We start from the raw sequence: 12,063 nt of genomic DNA on the forward strand, positions 1-12,063 counted from the left end.
TTAACTTCTGAAATTGTAGCCGATGTTAAAAAGTTTCTCGTTGTTGGCAGGATTCGAACCTGCGCGGGGAGACCCCAATGGATTTCTAGTCCATCGCCTTAACCACTCGGCCACAACAACTGACTGTAAGTTTCGTGCAAATAATCTGTATCGAAGTTTTCAAGGTGTCCCACAGCAAATTCCTGGCATTCTGCAATGCACTTTTTTAAAATAATGTATTTTTCAGCGGGCACATTCTCTCCTAAAAACAAAAATTGCATGAGTATATCTCTAGTTTGGAAAAGGATAGGCTTTCATGCATACTCTCATGTGGCACTCAAGTTTTTGGGACCCTATTGCACTCTGTTTTCGTGCTGCTTTTAGTCTATGGCCCATATTACAGAAGTCTACCATCTTTGAGTATTTGAGGCTCCTTTGTAAGTGCTTTATCTTTTTTACTTGAAGAGCTATATAATAAAGGGGTCAGGGAAAGATTGCATTTATGGAAGATAAAAGAAGGCACACTTGTCTCACCAAATGCCGTAGAGAAACCTGATGTTTTAACTCATGTTATCCTTAGTTTGTTTTTGTTAGACCTTGCATTCTTAAGGTGGCCTCAACCCTACCTTATTGCTTTTCACCTACGCATTTTGCTGTATCTTTTTGTTGGCCTTAGGACTCTGATCACTTTATTGCTACTAATCAGTGCTGAAGTGAACGTGCTTCTTCCCTAATCATGTGTGTAATTGGAGTATACCTGACTGACAGATTTCATTGACTTGAAAGCCCCTTGTAAAGTGGTATACCATATACCCAGGAACTGATTGTGCCGCCCAAAAAAGTATCATTTCAAACCTGTCTCAAGCCTGCTACTGCAGTGCCTGTGCTGCAGTGTACTGCCACTTCGACTTGCCATTTAAAACTACTTGCCAAGCCTTAAACTCCAATTTTATTACATATAATTAACCAAAAGGTAGGCCCTAGGTAGTCCTAGGGGCATCATGCTATGTAAGTAAAAGGTAAGACATGTACTGTGGTAGTTTGCATGTCCTGGTAGTACAAAACAGTCTATTACATTTTTCACTACTGTGAGGTCTGCCCCTCTCGTAGGTTAGCATTGGGTATTCCCTTATACTTTTTGGGGGGTAATTCCATATCAGAGAGGAGAAGCTTTATTTATTTATTGATAAATCCTATTTACTGGTGAGGTTGGATTTAACTTTACTACTTTATAAATGCCATTTTTAGAGAGTGAGCATTTCTCTGTACTTACTGCTCTATTTGCCTGAAAACCTGTCTCCAATTGACGTCTGGATTGGGCTGCGAGACAGCTACATTTGTGCATTCCCTCTAGACAGCCACAATACAGGTCACTCAACTGCAACTGCATTCATCTGCATTCTGATTGGCATGGGGGAGAGCTCCATTCCCCCACCGCAAATAGGTTCAAGAACGATAATTTATGTCAGTAGGTACAATATAGCTACATCTTATAATCATGTGTGTTAAAATAATTTGTCGTTAGATCGTTTAAATATTTTAAAGGATCTGTTTTTAATAGACATTTTACAAAAACAACTGGTACATTTGGTAATTCTGTAAAAGAAAAACCCAACTGCCGTGACATTGCCAACCACAATGCCGTGACTCGGATTCGAACCGAGGTTGCTGCGGCCACAACGCAGAGTACTAACCACTATACGATCACGGCAAGCTACTTGGGCTCAATAACATACAGTGACATGGAGAATTTATAATTCGGAACACTCAGGGAACTCCTGTGATAGGCTGAATGTGTTCATTGCTTCCTCATTGCTTATACAAAGGCTTTGTCTCCTCAGTGGTTGATAGGCTGAAACCATTTCCTGGCCGCCTGCTTGTGAACTGCCAGAAGTCAAAGATCACACATACACTTGTGGGCCTGTGATGGGACACCAATGCAGAGAAACACACCTGGCGCAGATCTTCTATTCTGTCTATTAGACGTGCATCTCCCCTGTACCTCCTCAAGCCATCTGTATGTGAAGCAAGAAAAAATTAAGGAGCGGTCCATCTATACTTTTATAGGGAGGATGCTGCCGTGAGCTCCTCCCAGCTAATCACACAAACAGCAGTAAAGCAAGATAACTATACAGTTAGGGGGGACTGCATGGTTAGGTTTTTGAGGAATTATTGAAACTGACCTCAGTGACCCATGATCAGAGCTGTGGCTAATGACTGCGCGCCCAATTATGATGAAGCAAGCACCATGGCTCATAGGGGCCCCACAACACGCTTTTCTTAGCTCATTGAATTAAAGTATAAACCTCTGCCATCTATGAGTGGTAAAGGCTTGTTAATTTGGTTGCTTTTCCAATTCACGTCTGACAACAAGATGAAGGAACATTGGGGCATCAGAAGCTTTGGAAAGTAGCCACCAACCTCAGAGAAAGAGAGAAAGAGGGAAAAGGCAGTATGAGGTGTGGAGAAAACAGCAGCAGGTACAAGGAGCTCAAATGAGATTAATGGCGCCTAAATAGAGCACATAAAGGAACAGTTACAAATCTAAGAAAAGGGAAAGAAAGACTAGGAAAAAAACACGGAAAGAGCCTGTAGATAAAATTCTCTTCCTGGGACAGCAGGCTAAGAGAAATTACACAGGGAGCAGTTAAGCTTGTAACACGGGGAGAATAGAAAAGAAAATGCAGTTTTATGAAGTGTGTTTGCCTAATCCAGCAAGCACTTTTATTTTATTTTTCTATTTGCTTCTTTTATTGGTAAAGTAAGTTTCAAGTGCATGAATGGTATGACTGAGAGAGCCAGGGTATAATAATTTGAAGTGTTTGCACCAGCGCTAATGTAGGACGAGAGTTATAGCAAAGATATGAAAGGGGTAGCGATAATAAATATGTGAAAGGGCAATAGTGACACCAAAATAAGCCACCTATTTATAAAACTGACATGGAAGAAATTCTAAAGGTTAACTTCTGAAATTGTAGCCGAGGTTAAAAAGTTTCTCGTTGTTGGCAGGATTCAAACCTGCGCGGGGAGACCACAATGGATTTCTAGTCCATCACCTTAACCACTCGGCCACAACAACTGACTGTAAGTTTTGTGCAAATAATCTGTATGAAAGTTTTCAAGGTGTCCCACAGCAAATTCCTGGTATTCTGCTATGCACTTTTTTAAAATAATGTATTTTTCAGCAGGCACATTCTCTCCTAAAAACAAAAATTGCATGAGTATATCTCTAGTTTGGAAAAGGATAGGCTTTCATGCATACTCTCATGTGGCACTCAAGTTTTTGGGACCCTATTGCACTCTGTTTTCGTGCTGCTTTTAGTCTATGGCCCATATTACAGAAGTCTACCATCTTTGAGTATTTGAGGCTCCTTTGTAAGTGCTTTATCTTTTTTACTTGAAGAGCTATATAATAAAGGGGTCAGGGAAAGATTGCATTTATGGAAGATAAAAGAAGGCACACTTGTCTCACCAAATGCCGTAGAGAAACCTGATGTTTTAACTCATGTTATCCTTAGTTTGTTTTTGTTAGACCTTGCATTCTTAAGGTGGCCTCAACCCTACCTTATTGCTTTTCACCTACGCATTTTGCTGTATCTTTTTGTTGGCCTTAGGACTCTGATCACTTTATTGCTACTAATCAGTGCTGAAGTGAACGTGCTTCTTCCCTAATCATGTGTGTAATTGGAGTATACCTGACTGACAGATTTCATTGACTTGAAAGCCCCTTGTAAAGTGGTATACCATATACCCAGGAACTGATTGTGCCGCCCAAAAAAGTATCATTTCAAACCTGTCTCAAGCCTGCTACTGCAGTGCCTGTGCTGCAGTGTACTGCCACTTCGACTTGCCATTTAAAACTACTTGCCAAGCCTTAAACTCCAATTTTATTACATATAATTAACCAAAAGGTAGGCCCTAGGTAGTCCTAGGGGCATCATGCTATGTAAGTAAAAGGTAAGACATGTACTGTGGTAGTTTGCATGTCCTGGTAGTACAAAACAGTCTATTACATTTTTCACTACTGTGAGGTCTGCCCCTCTCGTAGGTTAGCATTGGGTATTCCCTTATACTTTTTGGGGGGTAATTCCATATCAGAGAGGAGAAGCTTTATTTATTTATTGATAAATCCTATTTACTGGTGAGGTTGGATTTAACTTTACTACTTTATAAATGCCATTTTTAGAGAGTGAGCATTTCTCTGCACTTACTGCTCTATTTGCCTGAAAACCTGTCTCCAATTGACGTCTGGATTGGGCTGCGAGACAGCTACATTTGTGCATTCCCTCTAGACAGCCACAATACAGGTCACTCAACTGCAACTGCATTCATCTGCATTCTGATTGGCATGGGGGAGAGCTCCATTCCCCCACCGCAAATAGGTTCAAGAACGATAATTTATGTCAGTAGGTACAATATAGCTACATCTTATAATCATGTGTGTTAAAATAATTTGTCGTTAGATCGTTTAAATATTTTAAAGGATCTGTTTTTAATAGACATTTTACAAAAACAACTGGTACATTTGGTAATTCTGTAAAAGAAAAACCCAACTGCCGTGACATTGCCAACCACAATGCCGTGACTCGGATTCGAACCGAGGTTGCTGCGGCCACAACGCAGAGTACTAACCACTATACGATCACGGCAAGCTACTTGGGCTCAATAACATACAGTGACATGGAGAATTTATAATTCGGAACACTCAGGGAACTCCTGTGATAGGCTGAATGTGTTCATTGCTTCCTCATTGCTTATACAAAGGCTTTGTCTCCTCAGTGGTTGATAGGCTGAAACCATTTCCTGGCCGCCTGCTTGTGAACTGCCAGAAGTCAAAGATCACACATACACTTGTGGGCCTGTGATGGGACACCAATGCAGAGAAACACACCTGGCGCAGATCTTCTATTCTGTCTATTAGACCTGCATCTCCCCTGTACCTCCTCAAGCCATCTGTATGTGAAGCAAGAAAAAATTAAGGAGCGGTCCATCTATACTTTTATAGGTAGGATGCTGCCGTGAGCTCCTCCCAGCTAATCACACAAACAGCAGTAAAGCAAGATAACTATACAGTTAGGGGGGACTGCATGGTTAGGTTTTTGAGGAATTATTGAAACTGACCTCAGTGACCCATGATCAGAGCTGTGGCTAATGACTGCGCGCCCAATTATGATGAAGCAAGCACCATGGCTCATAGGGGCCCCACAACACGCTTTTCTTAGCTCATTGAATTAAAGTATAAACCTCTGCCATCTATGAGTGGTAAAGGCTTGTTAATTTGGTTGCTTTTCCAATTCACGTCTGACAACAAGATGAAGGAACATTGGGGCATCAGAAGCTTTGGAAAGTAGCCACCAACCTCAGAGAAAGAGAGAAAGAGGGAAAAGGCAGTATGAGGTGTGGAGAAAACAGCAGCAGGTACAAGGAGCTCAAATGAGATTAATGGCGCCTAAATAGAGCACATAAAGGAACAGTTACAAATCTAAGAAAAGGGAAAGAAAGACTAGGAAAAAAACACGGAAAGAGCCTGTAGATAAAATTCTCTTCCTGGGACAGCAGGCTAAGAGAAATTACACAGGGAGCAGTTAAGCTTGTAACACGGGGAGAATAGAAAAGAAAATGCAGTTTTATGAAGTGTGTTTGCCTAATCCAGCAAGCACTTTTATTTTATTTTTCTATTTGCTTCTTTTATTGGTAAAGTAAGTTTCAAATGCATGAATGGTATGACTGAGAGAGCCAGGGTATAATAATTTGAAGTGTTTGCACCAGCGCTAATGTAGGACGAGAGTTATAGCAAAGATATGAAAGGGGTAGCGATAATAAATATGTGAAAGGGCAATAGTGACACCAAAATAAGCCACCTATTTATAAAACTGACATGGAAGAAATTCTAAAGGTTAACTTCTGAAATTGTAGCCGAGGTTAAAAAGTTTCTCGTTGTTGGCAGGATTCAAACCTGCGCGGGGAGACCACAATGGATTTCTAGTCCATCACCTTAACCACTCGGCCACAACAACTGACTGTAAGTTTTGTGCAAATAATCTGTATGAAAGTTTTCAAGGTGTCCCACAGCAAATTCCTGGTATTCTGCTATGCACTTTTTTAAAATAATGTATTTTTCAGCAGGCACATTCTCTCCTAAAAACAGAAATTGCATGAGTATATCTCTAGTTTGGAAAAGGATAGGCTTTCATGCATACTCTCATGTGGCACTCAAGTTTTTGGGACCCTATTGCACTCTGTTTTCGTGCTGCTTTTAGTCTATGGCCCATATTACAGAAGTCTACCATCTTTGAGTATTTGAGGCTCCTTTGTAAGTGCTTTATCTTTTTTACTTGAAGAGCTATATAATAAAGGGGTCAGGGAAAGATTGCATTTATGGAACATAAAAGAAGGCACACTTGTCTCACCAAATGCCGTAGAGAAACCTGATGTTTTACTCATGTTATCCTTAGTTTGTTTTTGTTAGACCTTGCATTCTTAAGTTGGCCTCAACCCTACCTTATTGCTTTTCACCTACGCATTTTGCTGTATCTTTTTGTTGGCCTTAGGACTCTGATCACTTTATTGCTACTAATCAGTGCTGAAGTGAACGTGCTTCTTCCCAAATCATGTGTGTAATTGGAGTATACCTGACTGACAGATTTCATTGACTTGAAAGCCCCTTGTAAAGTGGTATACCATATACCCAGGAACTGATTGTGCCGCCCAAAAAAGTATCATTTCAAACCTGTCTCAAGCCTGCTACTGCAGTGCCTGTGCTGCAGTGTACTGCCACTTCGACTTGCCATTTAAAACTACTTGCCAAGCCTTAAACTCCAATTTTATTACATATAATTAACCAAAAGGTAGGCCCTAGGTAGTCCTAGGGGCATCATGCTATGTAAGTAAAAGGTAAGACATGTACTGTGGTAGTTTGCATGTCCTGGTAGTACAAAACAGTCTATTACATTTTTCACTACTGTGAGGTCTGCCCCTCTCGTAGGTTAGCATTGGGTATTCCCTTATACTTTTTGGGGGGTAATTCCATATCAGAGAGGAGAAGCTTTATTTATTTATTGATAAATCCTATTTACTGGTGAGGTTGGATTTAACTTTACTACTTTATAAATGCCATTTTTAGAGAGTGAGCATTTCTCTGCACTTACTGCTCTATTTGCCTGAAAACCTGTCTCCAATTGATGTCTGGATTGGGCTGCGAGACAGCTACATTTGTGCATTCCCTCTAGACAGCCACAATACAGGTCACTCAACTGCAACTGCATTCATCTGCATTCTGATTGGCATGGGGGAGAGCTCCATTCCCCCACCGCAAATAGGTTCAAGAACGATAATTTATGTCAGTAGGTACAATATAGCTACATCTTATAATCATGTGTGTTAAAATAATTTGTCGTTAGATCGTTTAAATATTTTAAAGGATCTGTTTTTAATAGACATTTTACAAAAACAACTGGTACATTTTGTAATTCTGTAAAAGAAAAACCCAACTGCCGTGACATTGCCAACCACAATGCCGTGACTCGGATTCGAACCGAGGTTGCTGCGGCCACAACGCAGAGTACTAACCTCTATACGATCACGGCGAGCTACTTGGGCTCAATAACATACAGTGACATGGAGAATTTATAATTCGGTACACTCAGGGAACTCCTGTGATAGGCTGAATGTGTTAATTGCTTCCTCATTCCTTATACAAAGGCTTTGTCTCCTCAGTGGTTGATAGGCTGAAACTGTTTCCTGGCCGCCTGCTTGTGAACTGCCAGGAGTCAAAGATCACACATACACTTGTGGGCCTGTGATAGGATACCAATGCAGAGAAACACACCTGGCGCAGATCTTCTATACTGTCTAGTAGACCTGCATCTCCCCTGTACCTCCTCAAGCCATCTGTATGTGAAGCAAGAAAGAGTTAAGGAGCGGTCCATCTACACTTTTATAGGGAGGATGCTGCCATGAGCTCCTCCCAGCTAATCACACAAACAGCAGTAAAGCAAGATAACTACACAGTTAGGGGGGACTGCATGGTTAGGTTTTTGAGGAATTATTGAAACTGACCTCAGTGACCCATGATCAGAGCTGTGGCTAAAGACTGCATGCCTAATTATGATGAAGCAAGCACCATGGCTCGTAGGGGCCCCACAACACGCTTTTCTTAGCTCAATTAAAGTATAAACCTCTGCCCTATATGAGTGGTAAAGGCTTGTTAATTTGGTTGCTTTTCCAATTCACGTCTGACAACAAGATGAAGGAACATTGGGGCATCAGAAGCTTTGGAAAGTAGCCACCAACCTCAGAGAAAGAGAGAAAGAGGGAAAAGGCAGTATGAGGTGTGGAGAAAACAGCAGCAGGTACAAGGAGCTCAAATGAGATTAATGGCGCCTAAATAGAGCACGTAAAGGAACAGTTACAAATCTATGAAAAAGGAAAGAAAGACTAGGAAAAAAACACGGAAAGAGCCTGTAGATAAAATTCTCTTCCTGGGACAGCAGGCTAAGAGAAATTACACAGGGAGCAGTTAAGCTTGTAACACGGGGAGAATAGAAAAGAAAATGCAGTTTTATGAAGTGTGTTGCCTAATCCAGCAAGCACTTTTGTTTTATTTTTCTATTTGCTTCTTTTATTGGTGAAGTAAGTTTCAAGTGCATGAATGGTATGACTGAGAGAGCCAGGGTATAATAATTTGAAGTGTTTGCACCAGCGCTAATGTAGGACGAGAGTTATAGCAAAGATATGAAAGGGGTAGCGATAATAAATATGTGAAAGGGCAATAGTGACACCAAAATAAGCCACCTATTTATAAAACTGACATGGAAGAAATTCTAAAGGTTAGCTTCTGAAATTGTAGCCGATGTTAAAAAGTTTCTCGTTGTTGGCAAGATTCAAACCTGCGCGGGGAGACCCCAATGGATTTCTAGTCCATCGCCTTAACCACTCGGCCACAACAACTGACTGTAAGTTTTGTGCAAATAATCTGCATGAAAGTTTTCAAGGTGTGCCACAGCAAATTCCTGATATCCTGCAATGCACTTTTTAAAAATAATGTTTTTTTCAGCAGGCACATTCTCTCCTAAAAACAAAAATAAGGCTACATCTTATAATCATGTGTGTTTAAATAATTTGTCGTTAGATCGTTTAAATATTTTAAAGGATCTGTTTTTAATAGACATTTTACAAAAACAACTGGTACATTTGGTAATTCTGTAAAAGAAAAACCCAACTGCCGTGACATTGCCAACCACAATGCCGTGACTCGGATTCGAACCGAGGTTGCTGCGGCCACAACGCAGAGTACTAACCACTATACAATCACGGCAAGCTACTTGGGCTCAATAACATACAGTGACATGGAGAATTTATAATTCGGAACACTCAGGGAACTCCTGTGATAGGCTGAATGTGTTCATTGCTTCCTCATTGCTTATACAAAGGCTTTGTCTCCTCAGTGGTTGATAGGCTGAAACCATTTCCTGGCCGCCTGCTTGTGAACTGCCAGAAGTCAAAGATCACACATACACTTGTGGGCCTGTGATGGGACACCAATGCAGAGAAACACACCTGGCGCAGATCTTCTATTCTGTCTATTAGACCTGCATCTCCCCTGTACCTCCTCAAGCCATCTGTAAGTGAAGCAAGAAAAAGTTAAGGAGCGGTCCATCTACACTTTTATAGGGAGGATGCTGCCGTGAGCTCCTCCCAGCTAATCATACAAACAGCAGTAAAGCAAGATAACTACACAGTTAGGGGGGACTGCATGGATAGGTTTTTGAGGAATTATTGAAACTGACCTCAGTGACCCATGATCAGAGCTGTGGCTAATGACTGCGTGCCCAATTATGATGAAGCAAGCACCATGGCTCGTAGGGGCCCCACAACACGCTTTTCTTAGCTCATTGAATTAAAGTATAAACCTCTGCCATGTATGAGTGGTAAAGGCATGTTAATTTGGTTGCTTTTCCAGTTCACGTCTGACAACAAGATGAAGGAACATTGGGGCATCAGAAGCTTTGGAAAGTAGCCACCAACCTCAGAGAAAGAGAGAAAGAGGGAAAAGGCAGTATGAGGTGTGGAGAAAACAGCAGCAGGTACAAGGAGCTCAAATGAGATTAATGGCGCCTAAATAGAGCACGTAAAGGAACAGTTACAAATCTAAGAAAAGGGAAAGAAAGACTAGGAAAAAAACACGGAAAGAGCCTGTAGATAAAATTCTCTTCCTAGGACAGCAGGCTAAGAGAAATTACACAGGGAGCAGTTAAGCTTGTAACACGGGGAGAATAGAAAAGAAAATGCAGTTTTATGAAGTGTGTTTGCCTAATCCAACAAGCACTTTTGTTTTATTTTTCTATTTGCTTCTTTTATTGGTAAAGTAAGTTTCAAGTGCATGAATGGTATGACTGAGAGAGCCAGGGTATAATAATTTGAAGTGTTTGCACCAGCGCTAATGTAGGACGAGAGTTATAGCAAAGATATGAAAGGGGTAGCGATAATAAATATGTGAAAGGGCAATAGTGACACCAAAATAAGCCACCTATTTATAAAACTGACATGGAAGAAATTCTAAAGGTTAACTTCTGAAATTGTAGCCGAGGTTAAAAAGTTTCTCGTTGTTGGCAGGATTCAAACCTGCGCGGGGAGACCACAATGGATTTCTAGTCCATCACCTTAACCACTCGGCCACAACAACTGACTGTAAGTTTTGTGCAAATAATCTGTATGAAAGTTTTCAAGGTGTCCCACAGCAAATTCCTGGTATTCTGCTATGCACTTTTTTAAAATAATGTATTTTTCAGCAGGCACATTCTCTCCTAAAAACAGAAATTGCATGAGTATATCTCTAGTTTGGAAAAGGATAGGCTTTCATGCATACTCTCATGTGGCACTCAAGTTTTTGGGACCCTATTGCACTCTGTTTTCGTGCTGCTTTTAGTCTATGGCCCATATTACAGAAGTCTACCATCTTTGAGTATTTGAGGCTCCTTTGTAAGTGCTTTATCTTTTTTACTTGAAGAGCTATATAATAAAGGGGTCAGGGAAAGATTGCATTTATGGAACATAAAAGAAGGCACACTTGTCTCACCAAATGCCGTAGAGAAACCTGATGTTTTACTCATGTTATCCTTAGTTTGTTTTTGTTAGACCTTGCATTCTTAAGTTGGCCTCAACCCTACCTTATTGCTTTTCACCTACGCATTTTGCTGTATCTTTTTGTTGGCCTTAGGACTCTGATCACTTTATTGCTACTAATCAGTGCTGAAGTGAACGTGCTTCTTCCCAAATCATGTGTGTAATTGGAGTATACCTGACTGACAGATTTCATTGACTTGAAAGCCCCTTGTAAAGTGGTATACCATATACCCAGGAACTGATTGTGCCGCCCAAAAAAGTATCATTTCAAACCTGTCTCAAGCCTGCTACTGCAGTGCCTGTGCTGCAGTGTACTGCCACTTCGACTTGCCATTTAAAACTACTTGCCAAGCCTTAAACTCCAATTTTATTACATATAATTAACCAAAAGGTAGGCCCTAGGTAGTCCTAGGGGCATCATGCTATGTAAGTAAAAGGTAAGACATGTACTGTGGTAGTTTGCATGTCCTGGTAGTACAAAACAGTCTATTACATTTTTCACTACTGTGAGGTCTGCCCCTCTCGTAGGTTAGCATTGGGTATTCCCTTATACTTTTTGGGGGGTAATTCCATATCAGAGAGGAGAAGCTTTATTTATTTATTGATAAATCCTATTTACTGGTGAGGTTGGATTTAACTTTACTACTTTATAAATGCCATTTTTAGAGAGTGAGCATTTCTCTGCACTTACTGCTCTATTTGCCTGAAAACCTGTCTCCAATTGATGTCTGGATTGGGCTGCGAGACAGCTACATTTGTGCATTCCCTCTAGACAGCCACAATACAGGTCACTCAACTGCAACTGCATTCATCTGCATTCTGATTGGCATGGGGGAGAGCTCCATTCCCCCACCGCAAATAGGTTCAAGAACGATAATTTATGTCAGTAGGTACAATATAGCTACATCTTATAATCATGTGTGTTAAAATAATTTGTCGTTAGATCGTTTAAATATTTTA

The 12,063-nt window shown here is 40.8% G+C and overlaps 8 non-coding genes across 8 annotated transcripts; all 8 read right to left on the minus strand.

The window, feature by feature from the left end:
- Window positions 1-38: 38 nt before the first annotated feature.
- On the minus strand, window positions 39-120 carry TRNAS-AGA (transfer RNA serine (anticodon AGA)). The gene has a single exon. It is a non-coding gene; the product is annotated as a tRNA-Ser (tRNA).
- Window positions 121-1,618: 1,498 nt separating this feature from the next.
- On the minus strand, window positions 1,619-1,690 carry TRNAH-GUG (transfer RNA histidin (anticodon GUG)). Its single transcript has one exon. It is a non-coding gene; the product is annotated as a tRNA-His (tRNA).
- A 1,286-nt stretch (window positions 1,691-2,976) lies between these two features.
- Window positions 2,977-3,058, minus strand: TRNAS-AGA (transfer RNA serine (anticodon AGA)). The gene has a single exon. It is a non-coding gene; the product is annotated as a tRNA-Ser (tRNA).
- A 1,498-nt stretch (window positions 3,059-4,556) lies between these two features.
- Window positions 4,557-4,628, minus strand: TRNAH-GUG (transfer RNA histidin (anticodon GUG)). The gene has a single exon. It is a non-coding gene; the product is annotated as a tRNA-His (tRNA).
- A 1,286-nt stretch (window positions 4,629-5,914) lies between these two features.
- Window positions 5,915-5,996, minus strand: TRNAS-AGA (transfer RNA serine (anticodon AGA)). Its single transcript has one exon. It is a non-coding gene; the product is annotated as a tRNA-Ser (tRNA).
- Window positions 5,997-8,846: 2,850 nt separating this feature from the next.
- TRNAS-AGA (transfer RNA serine (anticodon AGA)) lies at window positions 8,847-8,928 on the minus strand. The gene has a single exon. It is a non-coding gene; the product is annotated as a tRNA-Ser (tRNA).
- Window positions 8,929-9,223: 295 nt separating this feature from the next.
- Window positions 9,224-9,295, minus strand: TRNAH-GUG (transfer RNA histidin (anticodon GUG)). The gene has a single exon. It is a non-coding gene; the product is annotated as a tRNA-His (tRNA).
- A 1,286-nt stretch (window positions 9,296-10,581) lies between these two features.
- TRNAS-AGA (transfer RNA serine (anticodon AGA)) lies at window positions 10,582-10,663 on the minus strand. Its single transcript has one exon. It is a non-coding gene; the product is annotated as a tRNA-Ser (tRNA).
- Between the last annotated feature and the right edge of the window lie 1,400 nt (window positions 10,664-12,063).

This window comes from Lissotriton helveticus, chromosome 12 (genome assembly GCF_964261635.1).
Source record: "Lissotriton helveticus chromosome 12, aLisHel1.1, whole genome shotgun sequence".
NCBI lineage: Eukaryota > Metazoa > Chordata > Amphibia > Caudata > Salamandridae > Lissotriton > Lissotriton helveticus.